A 20,573-nucleotide genomic window follows, 5' to 3' on the forward strand; every position below is an offset into this window, starting at 1 on the left:
GGTGGCAGAGTAAAGAATGGGAGAGATCAGTGGTGGCACAGTAAAGAATGGGGGAGATCAGTGGTGGCAGAGTAAAGAATGGAGGAGATAAGTGGTGGCAGAGTAAAGAATGGAAGAGATCAGTGGTGGCAGAGTAAAGAATGGGAGAGATCAGTGGTGGCAGAGTAAAGAATGGGAGAGATCAGTGGTGGCAGAGTAAAGAATGGGAGAGATCAGTGGTGGCAGAGTAAAGAATGGGAGAGATCAGTGGTGGCACAGTAAAGAATGGGGGAGATCAGTGGTGGCAGAGTAAAGAATGGAGGAGATCAGTGGTCGCAGAGTAAAGAATGGGGGAGATCAGTGGTGGCAGAGTAAAGAATGGAGGAGATCAGTGGTCGCAGAGTAAAGAATGGGAGAGATCAGTGGTCGCAGAGTAAAGAATGGGGGAGATCAGTGGTCGCAGAGTAAAGAATGGGGGAGATCAGTGGTGGCACAGTAAAGAAAGGGAGAGATCAGTGGTGGCAGAGTAAAGAATGGAGGAGATCAGTGGTGGCAGAGTAAAGAATGGGAGAGATCAGTGGTGGCAGAGTAAAGAATGGAGGAGATCAGTGGTGGCAGAGTAAAGAATGGAGGAGATCAGTGGTCGCAGAGTAAAGAATGGGGGAGATCAGTGGTCGCAGAGTAAAGAATGGGAGAGATCAGTGGTGGCAGAGTAAAGAATGGAGGAGATCAGTGGTGGCAGAGTAAAGAATGGAGGAGATCAGTGGTCGCAGAGTAAAGAATGGGAGAGATCAGTGGTGGCAGAGTAAAGAATGGAGGAGATCAGTGGTGGCAGAGTAAAGAATGGAGGAGATCAGTGGTCGCAGAGTAAAGAATGGAGGAGATCAGTGGTGGCAGAGTAAAGAATGGAGGAGATCAGTGGTGGCAGAGTAAAGAATGGAGGAGATCAGTGGTGGCAGAGTAAAGAATGGGGGAGATCAGTGGTGGCAGAGTAAAGAATGGAGGAGATCAGTGGTCGCAGAGTAAAGAATGGGGGAGATCAGTGGTCGCAGAGTAAAGAATGGGAGAGATCAGTGGTCGCAGAGTAAAGAATGGAGGAGATCAGTGGTGGCAGAGTAAAGAATGGAGGAGATCAGTGGTCGCAGAGTAAAGAATGGGAGAGATCAGTGGTGGCAGAGTAAAGAATGGAGGAGATCAGTGGTTGCAGAGTAAAGAATGGAGGAGATCAGTGATCGCAGAGTAAAGAATGGAGGAGATCAGTGGTGGCAGAGTAAAGAATGGGAGAGATCAGTGGTGGCACAGTAAAGAATGGAGGAGATCAGTGGTTGCAGAGTAAAGAATGGAGGAGATCAGTGGTCGCAGAGTAAAGAATGGAGGAGATCAGTGGTGGCAGAGTAAAGAATGGGAGAGATCAGTGGTCGCAGAGTAAAGAATGGAGGAGATCAGTGGTCGCAGAGTAAAGAATGGGGGAGATCAGTGGTGGCAGAGTAAAGAATGGGAGAGATCAGTGGTCGCAGAGTAAAGAATGGAGGAGATCAGTGGTGGCAGAGTAAAGAATGGAGGAGATCAGTGGTGGCAGAGTAAAGAATGGGGGAGATCAGTGGTGGCAGAGTAAAGAATGGGGGAGATCAGTGGTCGCAGAGTAAAGAATGGAGGAGATCAGTGGTGGCAGAGTAAAGAATGGAGGAGATCAGTGGTGGCAGAGTAAAGAATGGGGGAGATCAGCGGTGGCAGAGTAAAGAATGGGAGAGATCAGTGGTCGCAGAGTAAAGAATGGAGGAGATCAGTGGTCGCAGAGTAAAGAATGGGAGAGATCAGTGGTGGCAGAGTAAAGAATGGGAGAGATCAGTGGTCGCAGAGTAAAGAATGGAGGAGATCAGCGGTCGCAGAGTAAAGAATGGGAGAGATCAGTGGTGGTAGAGTAAAGAATGGGAGAGATCAGTGGTGGTAGAGTGATGAAAATGGGGAAAAAGTAGGAACCAGAAAACTTCTGGAGTCATGCTCTTGTCATATGTTGACTCTACCTCATCTTTCTCTGCGGACGTCATCAGCTGTGCTCATCCTGAGGCTTCTGGTTCAGGAATAGAATGCCAGCACTGCAGTGAAGACTGAAACACAGAGGAATATGTAAGAAGAGCTGTGACATCCTTTTTGGACGACCATTGTGTAACACTCCAGAGGACAGTATTCAGGTTACATTACCCAGAATTCCCTGCGTGAGGCACTAGAGAGTCTAGAACCTGAAGGATCTGCTCTAGAACATCTAGATGTCGCGAACTGCACTGCTGATCTGCATCCACTAAATACCCCTGAGGAGCAGACATGAAGATTAGACTGCACTTGGGGCAGAACATAGGGTTCCCGATTACTAATGTTCTATTTTAACCACCAGGGTGGTGGCCAAGAATAAGATGTTCTATGAGGGATCCTCAATACTGTTCTGTCTCCATGGACCCCAATAATCTTATGCCCTCAAGGAGGCCCATACTCTTTTTGCCCCTTTGGACCCGCTGCTGTCATCACCCCAATGAGGGTGGAATCATCTAAGATCCTGGATCAGTGGTGGGTTCTAGATCAGCAATGATCCATTGTATCCAGGTCAGTTCTATCCTCCCACTCCACATCTCTCTAGAACATTGCTGTTATGTATATGTGGGACTTGGATATGAATGATGAGCTTTGTCGTCTTACGGTGAGAGAACCCTACAAGTCATGGACGCCCCACCAGAGCCTCTTTCGGCATGAATGGCCCCCATGACCAGCTCATATTCCAGGCGGCAGCCCCACCATTTATCTAAACGCAGAACATTTCTAGGACGAGACCTTGATCTCCAGAGATTTTCTATGTGGTGCTGACCTGATGGTGGATCCATCCACGTTCTGCCCATTTCCATGTTTGATCACATCATCTGCCGAGGAGACTTTACAGATCTACAGTGAGGAGAAGACTGAGGCTGAAAGTTCTACACTCCCTGCGCTCTACAACCCTCAGCTCTGGAGGATCTTCTAAACATGACATCATATTGTCATCTTCACTATGCAGAACGTCTCGACCTGGATCATTGGAGGTTCTAGGTCTCATGTCCTGAACACCATGATCAATGAGAAGACGCTGGTGTAACTGGAACATTTACTTCAGTATTATATTAGTTCTATTCTTGTATATAGGGAGCAGTATTATAGTAGTTATATTCTTGTATATCGGAGCAGTATTATAATAGTTATATTCTTGTACATAGGGGCAGTATTATAGTAGTTATATTCTTGTACATAGGGGGCAGTATTATAGTAGTTATATTCTTGTACATAAGAGCAGTATTATAGTAGTTATATTCTTGTACATAGGGGGCAGTGTTATAGTAGTTATATTCTTGTACATAGGGAGCAGTATTATAGTAGTTATATTCTTGTACATAGGGGCAGTATTATAGTAGTTATATTCTTGTACATAGGAGCAGTATTATAGTAGTTATATTCTTGTACATAGGAGCAGTATTATAGTAGTTATATTCTTGTATATAGGGGCAGTATTATAGTAGTTATATTCTTGTACATAGGAACAGTATTATAGTAGTTATATTCTTGTACATAGGGGCAGTATTATAGTAGTTATATTCTTGTACATAGGAACAGTATTATAGTAGTTATATTCTTGTACATAGGGGCAGTATTATAGTAGTTATATTCTTGTACATAGGGGTGGTATTATAGTAGTTATATTCTTGTACATAGGAGCAGTATTATAGTAGTTATATTCTTGTACATAGGGGCAGTATTATAGTAGTTATATTCTTGTACATAGGGGGCAGTATTATAGTAGTTATATTCCTGTACATAGGGGCAGTATTATAGTAGTTATATTCTTGTACATAGGGGCAGTATTATAGTAGTTATATTCTTGTACATAGGAGCAGTATTATAGTAGCTATATTCTTGTACATAGGAGCAGTATTATAGTAGTTATATTCTTGTACATAGGGGGCAGTATTATAGTAGTTATATTCTTGTACATAGGGGCAGTATTATAGTAGTTATATTCTTGTACATAGGGGGCAGTATTATAGTAGTTATATTCCTGTACATAGGAGCAGTATTATAGTAGTTATATTCTTGTACATAGGGGCAGTATTATAGTAGTTATATTCTTGTACATAGGAGCAGTATTATAGTAGCTATATTCTTGTACATAGGAGCAGTATTATAGTAGTTATATTCTTGTACATAGGGGGCAGTATTATAGTAGTTATATTCTTGTACATAGGGGCAGTATTATAGTAGTTATATTCTTGTACATAGGGGGCAGTATTATAGTAGTTATATTCTTGTACATAGGGAGCAGTATTATAGTAGTTATATTCTTGTACATAGGGAGCAGTATTATAGTAGTTATATTCTTGTACATAGGGAGCAGTATTATAGTAGTTATATTCTTGTACATAGGAGCAGTATTATAGTAGTTATATTCTTGTACATAGGGGCAGTATTATAGTGGTTATATTCTTGTACATAGGAGCAGTATTATAGTAGTTATATTCTTGTACATAGGGGCAGTATTATAGTGGTTATATTCTTGTACATAGGAGCAGTATTATAGTAGTTATATTCTTGTACATAGGGGGCAGTATTATAGTAGTTATATTCTTGTACATAGGAGCAGTATTATAGTATTTATATTCTTGTACATAGGGAGCAGTATTATAGTAGTTATATTCTTGTACATAGGAGCAGTATTATAGTAGCTATATTCTTGTACATAGGAACAGTATTATAGTAGTTATATTCTTGTACATAGGGGCAGTATTATAGTAGTTATATTCTTGTACATAGGAGCAGTATTATAGTAGTTATATTCTTGTACATAGGGGCAGTATTATAGTAGTTATATTCTTGTACATAGGAGCAGTATTATAGTAGCTATATTCTTGTACATAGGAGCAGTATTATAGTAGATATATTCTTGTACATAGGAGCAGTATTATAGTAGTTATATTCTTGTACATAGGGGGCAGTATTATAGTAGTTATATTCTTGTACATAGGGGCAGTATTATAGTAGTTATATTCTTGTACATAGGGGGCAGTATTATAGTAGTTATATTCTTGTACATAGGGAGCAGTATTATAGTAGTTATATTCTTGTACATAGGGGCAGTATTATAGTAGTTATATTCTTGTACATAGGGGGCAGTATTATAGTAGTTATATTCTTGTACATAGGGAGCAGTATTATAGTAGTTATATTCTTGTACATAGGGAGCAGTATTATAGTAGTTATATTCTTGTACATAGGGAGCAGTATTATAGTAGTTATATTCTTGTACATAGGAGCAGTATTATAGTAGTTATATTCTTGTACATAGGGGCAGTATTATAGTGGTTATATTCTTGTACATAGGAGCAGTATTATAGTAGTTATATTCTTGTACATAGGGGCAGTATTATAGTGGTTATATTCTTGTACATAGGAGCAGTATTATAGTAGTTATATTCTTGTACATAGGGGCAGTATTATAGTATTATAGTAGTTATATTCTTGTACATAGGAGCAGTATTATAGTAGTTATATTCTTGTACATAGGGAGCAGTATTATAGTAGTTATATTCTTGTACATAGGAGCAGTATTATAGTAGCTATATTCTTGTACATAGGAACAGTATTATAGTAGTTATATTCTTGTACATAGGGGCAGTATTATAGTAGTTATATTCTTGTACATAGGAGCAGTATTATAGTAGTTATATTCTTGTACATAGGGGCAGTATTATAGTAGTTATATTCTTGTACATAGGAGCAGTATTATAGTAGCTATATTCTTGTACATAGGAGCAGTATTATAGTAGATATATTCTTGTACATAGAAGCAGTATTATAGTAGTTATATTCTTGTACATAGGGGGCAGTATTATAGTAGTTATATTCTTGTACATAGGGGCAGTATTATAGTAGTTATATTCTTGTACATAGGGGGCAGTATTATAGTAGTTATATTCTTGTACATAGGGAGCAGTATTATAGTAGTTATATTCTTGTACATAGGGAGCAGTATTATAGTAGTTATATTCTTGTACATAGGAGCAGTATTATAGTAGTTATATTCTTGTACATAGGGGCAGGGGCATTATTATAGTAGTTATATTCTTGTACATAGGAGCAGTATTATAGTAGCTATATTCTTGTACATAGGAGCAGTATTATAGTAGATATATTCTTGTACATAGGAGCAGTATTATAGTAGTTATATTCTTGTACATAGGGGCAGTATTATAGTGGTTATATTCTTGTACATAGGAGCAGTATTATAGTAGTTATATTCTTGTACATAGGGAGCAGTATTACAGTAGTTATATTCTTGTACATAGGGGCAGTATTATAGTAGTTATATTCTTGTACATAGGGACAGTATTATAGTAGTTATATTCTTGTACATAGGGGCAGTATTATAGTAGTTATATTCTTGTACATAGGGGGCAGTATTATAGTAGTTATATTCTTGTACATAGGAGCAGTATTATAGTAGTTATATTCTTGTACATAGGGAGCAGTATTACAGTAGTTATATTCTTGTACATAGGGGCAGCATCATAGCAGTTATATTCTTGTATATAGGGAGCATTATTATAGTAGTTATATTCTTGTACATAGGGGGCAGTATTATAGTAGTTATATTCTTGTACATAGGGGCAGTATTATAGTAGTTATATTCTTGTACATAGGGGCAGTATTATAGTAGTTATATTCTTGTACATAGGGGGCAGTATTATAGTAGTTATATTCTTGTACATAGGAGCAGTATTATAGTAGTTATATTCTTGTACATAGGAGCAGTATTATAGTAGTTATATTCTTGTACATAGGGGGCAGTATTACAGTAGTTATATTCTTGCACATAGGGGGAAGTATTACAGTAGTTATATTCTTGTACATAGGAGCAGCATTATAGTAGTTATATTCTTCTACATAGGGGCAGTATTATAGTAGTTATATTCTTGTACATAGGGGCAGTATTATAGTAGTTATATTCTTGTACATAGGGGCAGCATCATAGCAGTTATATTCTTGTATATAGGGAGCATTATTATAGTAGTTATATTCTTGTACATAGTGGCAGTATTATAGTAGTTATATTCTTGTACATAAGGGACAGTATTACAGTAGTTATATTCTTGTACATAGGAGCAGTATTATAGTAGTTATATTCTTGTAATAGAGGGCAGTATTATAGTAGTTACATTCTTGTACATAGGGGAAGTATTATAGTAGTTATATTCTTGTACATAGGAGGCAGTATTATAGTAGTTATATTCTTGTACATAGGAGCAGTATTATAGTAGTTATACTCTTGTACATAGGGGCAATTTTTATTGTATAACCAAACAAATACAAATAACATTCCTCCAATAATACAAAACTGAATTCACTAGGATTGTACATACATTCATTACATATCCAGGTTATACATATCAAATTAACTTAGAGTCCATACTCCTAGTTTGAGGAGAGAGAAAAAAAACAAAAAACACACTTTGCAAACAGAGCTCATCATGTTCCTACCCAGTGACTCATCCTTCTCTATCTTAACATTTCCTAATTTCTCCTAATGATTTTCCCTATCTGAGTTCAGACATTATCTGGTTGACAGCGTCACAGATCTGAGTCGGAGTTATTCTGTTCACCTCCGGTCTCCATCTCAGACTCTTCCCGAGTGCCCTCAGGTAAGGGCTTCCGCTTTGGCGGAGGACAATCCTCTACGTCCCTATCACACTCTGCGTCAATTCTCTTAAGGTCATCTTCAAAATCGCCGTTAGACTCAGACAGAACATCAAACCTGTTAGATACGACCATTACACCTGCAGAGCTCTGGAATTTCTTCCCGGCTCCTTGGCCAGTGTCATACCCCTCAGGTTTACGGGAGGCCTTGTCCTTTTTCTTCCTTTTCTGATTATTGCTATACTCCTCAGACACAGATGGTAGCACTGAAGTAATGCCTTCCTGTGACCGCTGCCCCTGAGGTACAACCTCCATACTCCCCTGTTCTCTCTCTGAACCCTGCTGCTCTGGTGTTAGCTGAGTAGACCCCTGGTGGACCTCTGGTCTGGTCAGTATTTCCCCTGACAGTAAAGCTGCCTCCTCCAGAATCTCTGCCCCTGCCACCAAGTCCTCGTCAGGAAAGTCCTTACAGATATTGTGCCAGGCGTCTGGACAGTCCCTGTGAGGGTGACCGATCTTCCCACAGAGGTTGCACCTGATGTTCTGGCAGTCTGCAGCTAGATGGCCGACCTCCCCACACAGGCTGCACTTCACCACAGTACAGGTATTTGCCAGGTGACCTGCCTTGCCACATTTAAAGCACTTACGAGGCTGCCCAGGATAGAAACACACACCCCTCTCCCTCCCAATAAAGGAGTTGGGTAAGTGGGCAGTGATGTTATTGCATTGGCGCAGTTTCACCAAAACCCGCCACCCTCCCGTCCAGATCCCATCACTGTCTCTGCTTTTGGTGAGGTCCGAGACCAGGTCACAATGCCTCCGGAGCCACACCACAGTGTCCTGCGGGGGAACAGACTCATTCCAGAAGATGACATTTACAGTAACAGTATCTGGCTTAGAGATAGGAATAAAGCTGAACTTACTCCAGCCCTCCGTGTCTCTAAACTTGGGGAAACTAGACCAGAATCTGTCCAGGTCAGACATGAGCTTAAAGCTGACATCATAGCCCTGCCTGTCTGGAAGATTAATCACTGCCAGGATGCTGACTGGCACAAACCCCATCTGGTGGCACAAGAGCTCCCTGACGACAAACCTCCTGTCTGGCAGGTCCTCCTTGGCACCTCTGTGCCGGAAACGCACCACGTTTCCCCGTTTAAACGCCTGGCCTGTATAATTGGTACCAGAGGTAAAGGATGGAGCACCACGACTCCAGGCATTACTGGGGGGACCGTGCGGGGTCACATTGGGTTGACTGACGGGGTGAAGGTCTGCAGCAGGAGGGGCAGCCACACCTTGTGTGCTTGAAATTAAAGGGGGGAAATCACAGACATTATCATGCACATTGTTATCATCAGCATCAATGTCATTATCAGACTGTGCAGCGTCCACCAAAGATACTGTGCTCCCCCAAGCCCCCGACCCCCCAGATATAGTGCGGTTATCCCCAGCATCAGAGCCCTGCTGGGCACCATCAGTAATGACCGGCACATGTCCACTGCCCAACTGTTGTGCTTGGCATTCTGAGACTTGTAGTCCCTCTGCTGGAAAGTGCAGTCCATGCTGCTGCTTGGAATCTGCTGCAGGCTGCTGTGCTGGGCATTCTGAGACTTGTAGTACACCTGCTGGAATCTGCATAACATGCTGCTGCTTGGGGTCTGCCGCAGGCTGCTGCGGCTGCAGTATTTGACCTTTTTGGAAGCAGAAACTTGCAGGCTGCAGCACTGGCAGCACCGGCTTCTGGGGTCCACCTGGGACAATGTCTGAGCTGGAACCTGCAGAGTCCTGCTTGTGTGACATAAACAGTTCCTGGTTCCTATAAGTCTCTGCCAGGCCCCATCTTCTCTAGGACACAGTCCATGTCCGTCACCACTTTTGCCAGCTGTATGCCAAGCATGTTCAGAGTCTGATCACAAAAGGTGTGATCCCCACCAGGATTAGCAGCCTTTACATTATAGCCCATTTCTATTTGCTTCTGCAGCAAGTCTTTGTGCTGCTGTAACTCCCCGAGCCTCTTGACCAGTCCTGGGATCTCCTCTGCAACCTGAAGCTCAGGTGCACATGGCGTCTCCTCCTGGGATCCTGCTTTCAGCAATGTCCCTGGATGCTTGAAACCAGACGTCTCCTTAACTTTTACCACCGCTGGTTTCGTGGTTACAGGCTCCACAGCACTTTTACTGCTGCCACCTGACTGCGACCTTGTGCGCCCAGAGCTCGCCATGCTGGCCACCACATGCTTCTGCTGCAGGTTCTCCTGGAGCGTCTGTCTCTCCAGTGAGGTTCTCCTCTGTCTGCTGGGAGTCAGCTGCACACCTGAAGATGGTGATGGCAGCTCCTGAGCTGCAGGCTGCTTTCCTCCATTCAGCTTCTCACCAGTAGATTTCTTTTGGATTTCTCCTAGTTGTCCTTCACTCTGCTTGCCTTGGCTGGCCGACTGCTTAACTGGAACTTTCTTACCCACAGCCATGGCTTTTCCTTGTTCCGTTACTTTTTGCACTTTCACAGCTTCATTTTTCTTGCTGCTGCTGCTGCTGCTGCTGCTACTTCCATTCTGAGCTTTCTTTCCCTCAGAAACAACTTTGGGACTTGCATCCGCCTTAGACACAACTTGAGCGTTACTTCCAAGTGTAGGCCTGGAAGCCTGGGCCTTGCTTGGGGAGTTACCCCGCCCAGGGTGGCCTCCCCCTGGGCTTGCTCCAGACATCAGGAGAGCTACAAACACACAACATCACAGCTAGGAGGCAGTATTATAGTAGTTATATTCTTGTACATAGGGGTAGTATTATAGTAGTTATATTCTTGTACATGGGGCAGTATTATAGTAGTTATATTCTTGTACATAGGAGCAGTATTATAGTAGTTATATTCTTGTACATAGGAGCAGTATTATAGTAGTTATATTCTTGCACATAGGAGCATTATTATAGTAGTTTTATTCTTGTACATTGGGGGCAGTATTATAGAAGTTACATTCTTGTACATAGGGAGCAGTATTATAGCAGCTTTATATTCTTGGACATAGGGGCAGTATTATAGTAGTTATATTCTTGTACATTGGGGGCAGTATTATAGAAGTTATATTCTTGTACATAGTGGCAGTATTATTGTAGTTATATTCTTGTACATAGGAGCAGTATTATAGTAGTTATATTCTTGCACATAGGAGCATTATTATAGTAGTTTTATTCTTGTACATTGGGGCAGTATTATAGAAGTTACATTCTTGTACATAGGGAGCAGTATTATAGCAGCTTTAAATTCTTGTACATAGGGGCAGTATTATAGTAGGTATATTCTTGTACATAGGGGGCAGTATTATAGTAGTTATATTCTTGTACATAGGAGCAGTATTATAGTAGTTATATTCTTGTATATAGGGGCAGCATTATAGTAGTTATATTGTACATAGGGGGCAGTATTATAGTAGTTATATTCTTGTACATAGGAGCAGTATTATAGTAGTTATATTCTTGTACATAGGGGCAGTATTATAGTAGTTATATTCTTGTACATAGGGGCAGTATTATAGTAGTTATATTCTTGTACATAGGGGCAGTATTATAGTAGTTATATTCTTGTACATTGGGGGCAGTATTATAGAAGTTATATTCTTGGACATAGGAGCATTATTATAGTAGTTATATTCTTGTATATAGGGGGCAGTTTTATAGTAGTTATATTCTTGTATATAGGGGGCAGTTTTATAGTAGTTTTATTCTTGTACATAGGGGCAGTATTATATTAGCTATATTCTTGTACATAGGGGCAGTATTATAGTAGTTATATTCTTATACATAGGAGGCAATGTAGTTATATTCTTGTACATAGGGGCCGGATTATAGTAGTTATATTCTTGTACATAGGGGGCAGTATTATAGTAGTTATATTCTTGTACATAGGGGGCAGTATTATAGTAGTTATATTCTTGTACATAGGGGTCAGTATTATAGTAGTTATATTCTTGTACATAGGGGGCAGTATTATAGTAGTTATATTCTTGTACATAGGAGGCAATATTATAGTAGATATTTTCTTGTAGATATGGGGCAGTATTATAGTACTTATATTCTTGTACATAGGAGCAGTATTATAGTAGTTATATTCTTGCACATATGAGCATTATTATAGTAGTTATATTTTTGGACATAGGAGCATTATTATAGTAGTTATATTCTTGTACATAGGGGGCAGTATTATAGTAGTTATATTCTTGTACATAGGGGCAGTATTATAGTAGTTATATTCTTGTACATAGGGGGCAGTATTATGGTAGTTATATTCTTGTACATAGGAGGCAATATTTTAGTAGATACATTCTTGTAGATATGGGGCAGTATTATAGTAGTTATATTCTTGTACATAGGAGCAGTATTATGGTAGTTATATTCTTGGACATAGGAGCATTATTATAGTAGTTATATTCTTGTATACAGGGGGCAGTATTATAGTAGTTTTATTCTTGTACATAGGGGGCAGTATTATATTAGATATATTCTTGTACATAGGGGGCATTATTATAGTAGTTATATTCTTGTACATAGGGGGCAGTATTATAGTAGTTATATTCTTGTACATAGGGGCAGTATTATAGTAGTTATATTCTTGTACATAGGGAGCAGTATTATAGTAGTTATATTCTTGTACATAGGAGGCAATATTATAGTAGTTATATTCTTGTACATAGGGGGCAGTATTATAGAAGTTATATTCTTGTACTTAGTGGCAGTATTATAGTAGTTATATTCTTGTACATAGGAGCAGTATTATAGTAGTTATATTCTTGCACATATGAGCATTATTATAGTAGTTATATTCTTGGACATAGGAGCATTATTATTGTAGTTTTATTCTTGTACATTGGGAGCAGTATTATAGTAGTTATATTCTTCTACATAGGAGCAGTATTATAGTAGTTATATTCTTGTACATAGGAGCAGTATTATAGTAGTTATATTCCTGTACATATGGGGCAGTATTATAGTAGTTATATTCTTGTATACAGGGGGCAGTTTTATAGTAGTTTTATTCTTGTACATAGGGGGCAGTATTATATTAGCTATATTCTTGTACATAGGGGGCATTATTATAGTAGTTATATTCTTGTACATAGGAGGCAATGTAGTTATATTCTTGTACATAGGGGCCGGATTATAGTAGTTATATTCTTGTACATAGGGGGCAGTATTATAGCAGCTTTATATTCTTGTACATAGGAGCAGTATTATAGTAGTTATATTCTTGCACATATGAGCATTATTATAGTAGTTATATTCTTGGACATAGGAGCATTATTATTGTAGTTTTATTCTTGTACATAGGAGGCAATATTTTAGTAGATACATTCTTGTAGATATGGGGCAGTATTATAGTAGTTATATTCTTGTACATAGGAGCAGTATTATGGTAGTTATATTCTTGGACATAGGAGCATTATTATATTAGTTATATTCTTGTATACAGGGGGCAGTATTATAGTAGTTTTATTCTTGTACATAGGGGGCAGTATTATATTAGCTATATTCTTGTACATAGGGGGCATTATTATAGTAGTTATATTCTTGTACATAGGAGGCAATGTAGTTATATTCTTGTACATAGGGGCCGGATTATAGTAGTTATATTCTTGTACATAGGGGGCAGTATTATAGCAGCTTTATATTCTTGTAAATAGGAGCAGTGTTATAGTAGTTATATTCTTGTACATAGGGGCAGTATTATAGTAGTTATATTCTTGTACATAGGGGGCAGTATTATAGTAGTTATATTCTTGTACATAGGGGGCAGTATTATAGTAGTTATATTCTTGTACATAGTGGGAGTATTATAGTAGCTATATTCTTGTACATAGGAGCAGTATTATAGTAGTTATATTCTTGCACATATGAGCATTATTATAGTAGTTATATTCTTGGACATAGGAGCATTATTATTGTAGTTTTATTCTTGTACATTGGGAGCAGTATTATAGTAGTTATATTCTTCTACATAGGAGCAGTATTATAGTAGTTATATTCTTGTACATAGGAGGCAATATTTTAGTAGATACATTCTTGTAGATATGGGGCAGTATTATAGTAGTTATATTCTTGTACATAGGAGCAGTATTATGGTAGTTATATTCTTGGACATAGGAGCATTATTATATTAGTTATATTCTTGTATACAGGGGGCAGTATTATAGCAGTTTTATTCTTGTACATAGGGGGCAGTATTATATTAGCTATATTCTTGTACATAGGGGGCATTATTATAGTAGTTATATTCTTGTACATAGGAGGCAATGTAGTTATATTCTTGTACATAGGGGCCGGATTATAGTAGTTATATTCTTGTACATAGGGGGCAGTATTATAGCAGCTTTATATTCTTGTAAATAGGAGCAGTGTTATAGTAGTTATATTCTTGTACATAGGGGCAGTATTATAGTAGTTATATTCTTGTACATAGCAGCAGTATTATAGTAGTTATATTCTTGTACATAGGGGCAGTATTATAGTAGTTATATTCTTGTACATAGGGGCAATATTATAGTAGTTATATTCTTGTACATAGGGGGCAGTATTATAGTAGTTATATTCTTGTACATAGGAGCAGTATTATAGTAGTTATATTCTTGTACATAGGGGCAGTATTATAGCAGTGATATTCTTGTACATAGGGGCAGTATTATAGTAGTTATATTCTTGTACATAGGGGCAGTATTATAGTAGTTGTTTTCTCATATATAGTAACAGTATTATTGTATTTAGGTTTGTGTAATATTTGATCACTTACATAGTTGCCATATGTTTGGGGGGGCAATCATAGAATCGTAGAGTTGATCTTGGACAAATTTCATATTTGACTTCACCCACCATATTGTGCCATATGGCCTTGGCAGCTCAAGGATGAGCTCGACCCTACAATGTCCAGACAATATCATGTTCAGCCAACGTGATTGACCACATTTGGTTCCACTAGATTCTACATCAAGAAGACTTCCAACACTTGGTTGACTGAGTTGCTCATGAAACATAAAATATTGGGTGACAACGATGGATCTCCATGCTCTTGAGAAGATCTGGTGGTGGCACTTACATCCTGTAGACAGGCGGGTGATGGTCTCTACTTAGAGGTATCTCCAGCACTTCTGATGGAAGATTTCATCTAACACTGGATTATTCATCTCCTTGTACTGTAAAAATAATAACCAGGAGCCAAATGATGATCTTATAATCCAATTATTTACCGACCGCTAACGTCTCCTTCCGTGTAACTCATGTTCTACATCTTTAATAACCACCTGAGAGAAGAGAAACAGAAAATACCGAGGCCAACGAGAGGATTACAGGACGGAATTTAGAGCAGACGGCACGAGAACGTCCTTTATCCCGTCCTGTAATCAACTGTCGCAACATTGCAAATATTTATCATAAGGAACTTGTTCCTCACATCTCCAACCACAGTGTGACATCAGCAGAGCAGAGGACAAGAGGATTACAGTGATAATACCCAGAGAGGGAGACAAACAGAAGAACAACAGTATAATGTACTGTACACCTACAAATATATGTGTGCGTGACACAACGCAACAGCCAACACCAAACAACCATCCAACACTGGCCCTTCAAGGTTTATGCCTTGATCTAATCTGGGACAAAGACAATTGTTTTTTGTATCTCAGGCTTGGTCAACAAATATGTATGGTGTGTAGTCTTGTGGCAGAGGTGTCATCAGTAGGGACAGACTTGAGCTTACAATGAACCAAAAATGTTTGCACTCTGAAGAACTGATGGACCTTTCCCCACATACCAGACTGCAGAGACCTGTGTGTCATAAGCAGTGCTTTCACGCCTCCCATCAATACCGTAATAACAAAACACCAACAAGCATGGATGGGTTGAACAGGTCGGTCACAGTTTATTAATAAGCAGAGAGAGGCAAGTACAATTTGCAGCGGTCTCATAGCTGAAGTCCCGTCACTGACCACTGGGCAAGGAAGCTGATGAGAGGTTACAAACCTTGCCCCCCTCTACACTACCGCCACGGAGGGTCATGTGTATGACCTACACAGGACTCCGACCCCCACCCAACATCATTAGGGCCTGTTCAACGCCATCCTGCAAATTAGATAAAAATAAATCTAGCCCGATATCTGTAAGGTGAACTCCGTCCGGGCTCAAAAAGAGTGAGATGTCTTTTTCCAGATTGTGGTGGTAACTATGATACCCTAGTTCTCTTTGATGAATTTTGCCATCTTACGAGTTGATCTTTCTCCTTGATTTGTCGATGGACCTAGAGTAGACCTAGGGCATTGTTTAGCGTTTCCTGAGACATGACACATGTATGCCCATTGTAGGATTCCAAGAATGTTTTCCAGACGGACAAATCCGCTTTCAGTGAGCGATTAAGTCTGATTCGGTGGCCCGGCTGGGCGATGCCCTTTGTTGTTAATGATAATGTGCGCGAAAAAGCTCTGCCAACCGGCATTATACGACAAGCAAAGTTGAGTAAACCTAGTAAGGACTGCATCTGCTGGAGGGTGACTTTCTTTTCAACGAGGAAACTTTTAACCGTTTGGATTGTTTTTTTATCCGCCGGAAAACGAAAAATCATTTAATTGGTATCAATTTCAATGCCGAGGAAAGGGAGCACATTACACGGACCGATCATTTTTTCCGGCGATAGTGGGACACCGAAACGTCGAGAAATAAACTTAATCTTTTGGAGAAGGAAGGAACAAAGCTTAGAGTCCCTGGGTCCGATGAACAAAAAGTCTTCGAGGTAGTGGATTGTTGAATTGCTGCCTGTTTCGTGACGTACTACCCAGTCTAAGAAGGTGCTGAAAAGCTCGAAATAGTGACAGGAGATGGAGCTGCCCATCGGTAGGCACATGTCGAAATAAAAAAGCTGGTCCACCTTACAACCCAACAAATGAAAGCATTCAGGGTGCACGGGTAAAAGACTGAGAGCTGACTCGATGTCAGTTTTTGCCAGCAGGGCACCGGGCCCCGCTGCGCGCACGAGCTCAACTGCTCTGTCAAACAAAGCGTAGGTTATGGATGAGTCTTCTGAGGGTATTGCGTCGTTGACCGAATCACCTTTTGGGTAGGAAAGGTGAAGAATAAGCCAATATTTACCGGGTTCTTTTTTGGGCACAATACCTAAGGGCGAGATTCTGAAATTTTTGAATGGCAATGATTTAAATGGGCCCGCCATCCTGCCGAGTTCGACCTCTTTTTTGATGTAAAATCTCTGGGAACGCTCAAGCTGATTTTCGATTTTTTGCTTATGTTGGTGTTCGGTTAAATTTGAAGAGGATAAAAAAGCCGCATTTAAAACCATCATGTAATTGCTGGGCAGCTACTTTATTGGGATAAAGGCTTAGCCAGGGGCCCATGGTGGCTACGCTCATTGGGGTTCTGCCTCGTAGCAGTTCCGTTCGCATGGCGTGTACACCCAGAAGCGGGGTGAGCAGTCGTGTCTGTATCTACATGATGCCTGGAAGCAGCAGTTTCCATCATTATATGGCAAGCAGGTCCCTGGTCTCCGTACGACCACTGAGTTCTGGGCTGCGGCTGCTGAGAAACTAGTGGCCGATGCTGAAAAGGGAGGATGTTTTTGTGTAAGCATTAGCCGTAGCCAGACATCTGTGGCTTTTACACCCCATCATAGCTCTGGTTGCAGGGCTAGCCGCCTGCGGAATTCCTCGTCATAGCGCCTCCATGCGAAACCACCATGAGACTTATAGGAGTTGTATATTAAATCCTGGTATATGAATAACTCAGAGCACCATTCTGGGTGTTTTTGACCCATAATACATCCTAGGACTGCAAAGGCCTGCAGCCAGTTGTTCACTGTATGCGTTATTTTACCTCTATTTCTATCATATGACCATTCGCCAGTCCTCCTTTCCTTATCCTCTGACTGCTGGTCTGCTGATAACAGCGACCATATGTCTACATAGTCATTATTCCAGATTTTTTCTTTTGTCTCTAGGTCTATGTGTGTACCTAGCGGACAAATTCCGCAGAAAAAAGCGTCTTTGTGTAGGCTAGCTGATTGAGGTATATTCCTGGTGACGGTTTGACCTCCAGGCTGATTTAAACGGTCGACTAGCGCCCTGATAGCAGATACCAGTTCTCTCTCTTCTGTGTTGTGTACTTTGTTCAGGTTGTTGATCATACAAAACTCACCGCTGTCTGTCTCCGATCGAGTGTCTCCTGGTGATGGAGGTATCCCAGCTTCCGCGTTGTCGATGTCCTGGTCCTGGCTGGTGGCCTGAGTTGGCTCAGAGATCCCCTGGCCAGCGGAACGTGGTGGGACTCCCTCTTCGGTGAAAGAACCGTGTCGATGTTGGCCGGTGGCCATAATGGATAGGGATGGATCTCCTCGGCTTGTCGACAATGATGAAGCACGTGGCAGCCGATGGCTGTCGTGTGCCCAAGGCAGATAGGTTGCCGCTGATAGCGTCACTCCGGCTCCTTCCTGCATGATGATCTGGCTGGAGGCCCCAAATGGTGTAGAGGTGACCCTCCAGCTGGCGGTCTGGGATGGAGATCTTGTGCGCCGTCTTCTGCTGGATGCCGAAGAATGTCTGCTGCGACCCTTGGATGTATCGGACCGTCCCGATGGGGAAGGTGACCTCCTTCTGGAGGACCGCGACCTGTGGCGGCTCCTATTGGAGCTGCGCCTTTGCCTGTAACGGGAACGGTGACAGACAGAGGGACCCCGAGAATGGGGGTGGGAATTCTCCGAGGAGGGGGTAGAGGACCTGCGACGCATGTAACTATGGCCTCCGTGGTTATCGGTTGTATGATGGTTGGGTGTATGATGATTGGTAGCCTCGAGTGATAGTGCATCGGAGTTATTTAGTAGGCTATGGCTATGGGCGAGTACAGGTTGTGTAGTGCGTAATGAGGGGGATGGCGTTCTATCTGCCAAAGAAGTAGTGTACGACGAGCATGATTGGGTCATTGGGGGGGTTGGTGGAGTATAGTGTGATGTGATTGTGTTATGTGTTTCACACTCTTTTTGCTGCAGAGAGTGTTGAACGGTCGGGTTGGACCTGACAGCGCGCTCGACAGCAGCATTATTTATTCTGCCTGGTCTCACGTCATCCCACACGGGCGGCAATGCTGCGCCCGCAGGGGAAGCACAGATTACCAGGTTTGGTTGGCAGGTGGTGGAATTATAGTTGGAGGCCCTGCTTCGGGGCTCCCGATTCCGTGGCCTGGGGGTCAGAATGCTCAGGGCTCCCGAAGATATCTGAGCAGGGAGCTGGTGATTTTGTGCCCGCTGCACAGGCCGGTAGTTCACGGACAGTGATAGGAATGGGGCGGCAGCGCCATCAGCTGCAGGACCTGGGGCACAGTTAGGTCTATGTGAGGGCTGCGGTGTGGGTATAGGAGTGGTCGGGACTACGGCCGGGCTGTGGGAGGCGGCGGAAGTCTTGTAATGCGAACCGGAAGTGGGCGTGGCCTGTGGCCGACTTGGACGCCTGAGGCCTAGCACTGGGGTCTGGGCGTGTGGCCTGTGATTGGTGCTGTTGGGCGCAGCGCACCGGAAAGTAATGGAGACAGGAGCGCCGGCACGTGCCCGGCGATTTGAAAAGGGGGACCCGCCACCCACATGAAGTCGCTCTGGCGGGCGCAAGGACCTAGAAGAGCGCCTGCCAGAAAGCATTTCCGGATCAATTGTGGAGGTGGGAACAGAGGCGGTAGCGGCCCCGACAAGAGGCTGCTGTGAAGGGGATGGCGCAATGAAGGTAGCAGGGGGAGACAGTGTTACCGGATGGGCAGAGCAGGGGCCGGATGAGGATGGGGTATCGAGGGATGCAGGGGCGGCATGCAGTAGGGGCAGAGATGGGGCTGCGGGGGGTGGTGACAAAGAAGCCTGGGGCCCAGAAAAGGATTGGGCCCCGTGAGGTAAAGGGGAGGCCAGCAGTGAAGGAAGGGGGTTAAGAGAAGGCACAGGAGGGTGAGCATCCAGGCTAGATAAGAGGGCTATGACCCATGGATCACCCACCTGTGCTGCTCTCTGCCTCAGGGCCGCAATCAGTGCTTCGGACATGGCTGCAGGGGATTCCTGGAGGTCCTGGAGTCAAAAGCTTCTAGGGATCAGCCGGGGAGGAAGAGGAAGACCCCGGCCCTAACACCTGAATTTAACCCCTGAGGGTGTGGCCGGATGCCCCATCCTGTCTCGTCCCGTTGGTCAGTTGAGCGTCCTAATTATTGTATCACCTGGGGGGAGTAGTGGGAGGGGGAGGCACTGCACAGAGTTCCTTTCCAAATTAAATCCATGGGGGCTCTACAGTCAGATGCACGTTCCTTATACAGTACCGTGCCTGCCATTCTATAGTTCATTTGCTCCTTGGCGAGCAGCATTTTTGTGGTTTCTAACACATGATTATATATTAACTGCGCTCTTAACCTCCCTGACACTCCTTCCCTCATTCTGACATTCACCGGATGATCACCTTAAGACCGTCATAATTTCTGCTCTTTTTCTGCTGAAATTTCTCATAAAATGGATTTATGGAAAGTCTTATCCGATCCACCTCTCATACATCTCCTCTGCAGCTCAGCATCAGATCGTATGTCATGAGAGTCACCAGCTCTGTGCCTCATTTCTGTATTTTTAGGAGAATTAAAGTGAAAAATAATTTTTAAATCAGTGAGTATAAGTTGGCCATATTACCACATGGACGACTATGGGCTGTGCATTATACTATATGGTTAACTATGAACTGTGCATGATACTACATGGATGACTATGGGGTGTGCATTATACTACACGGATGACTATAGGCTGTGCATAATACTACATGGATGACTATGGACTGTGCATAATACTACATGGATGACTATGGGCTGTGCATTATACTACATGGATGACTATGGGCTGTGCAT

The sequence above is a fragment of the Dendrobates tinctorius genome, unplaced genomic scaffold (assembly GCF_039654945.1).
Source record: "Dendrobates tinctorius isolate UK_male_01 unplaced genomic scaffold, ASM3965494v1 ptg000063l, whole genome shotgun sequence".
Lineage (NCBI taxonomy): Eukaryota > Metazoa > Chordata > Amphibia > Anura > Dendrobatidae > Dendrobates > Dendrobates tinctorius.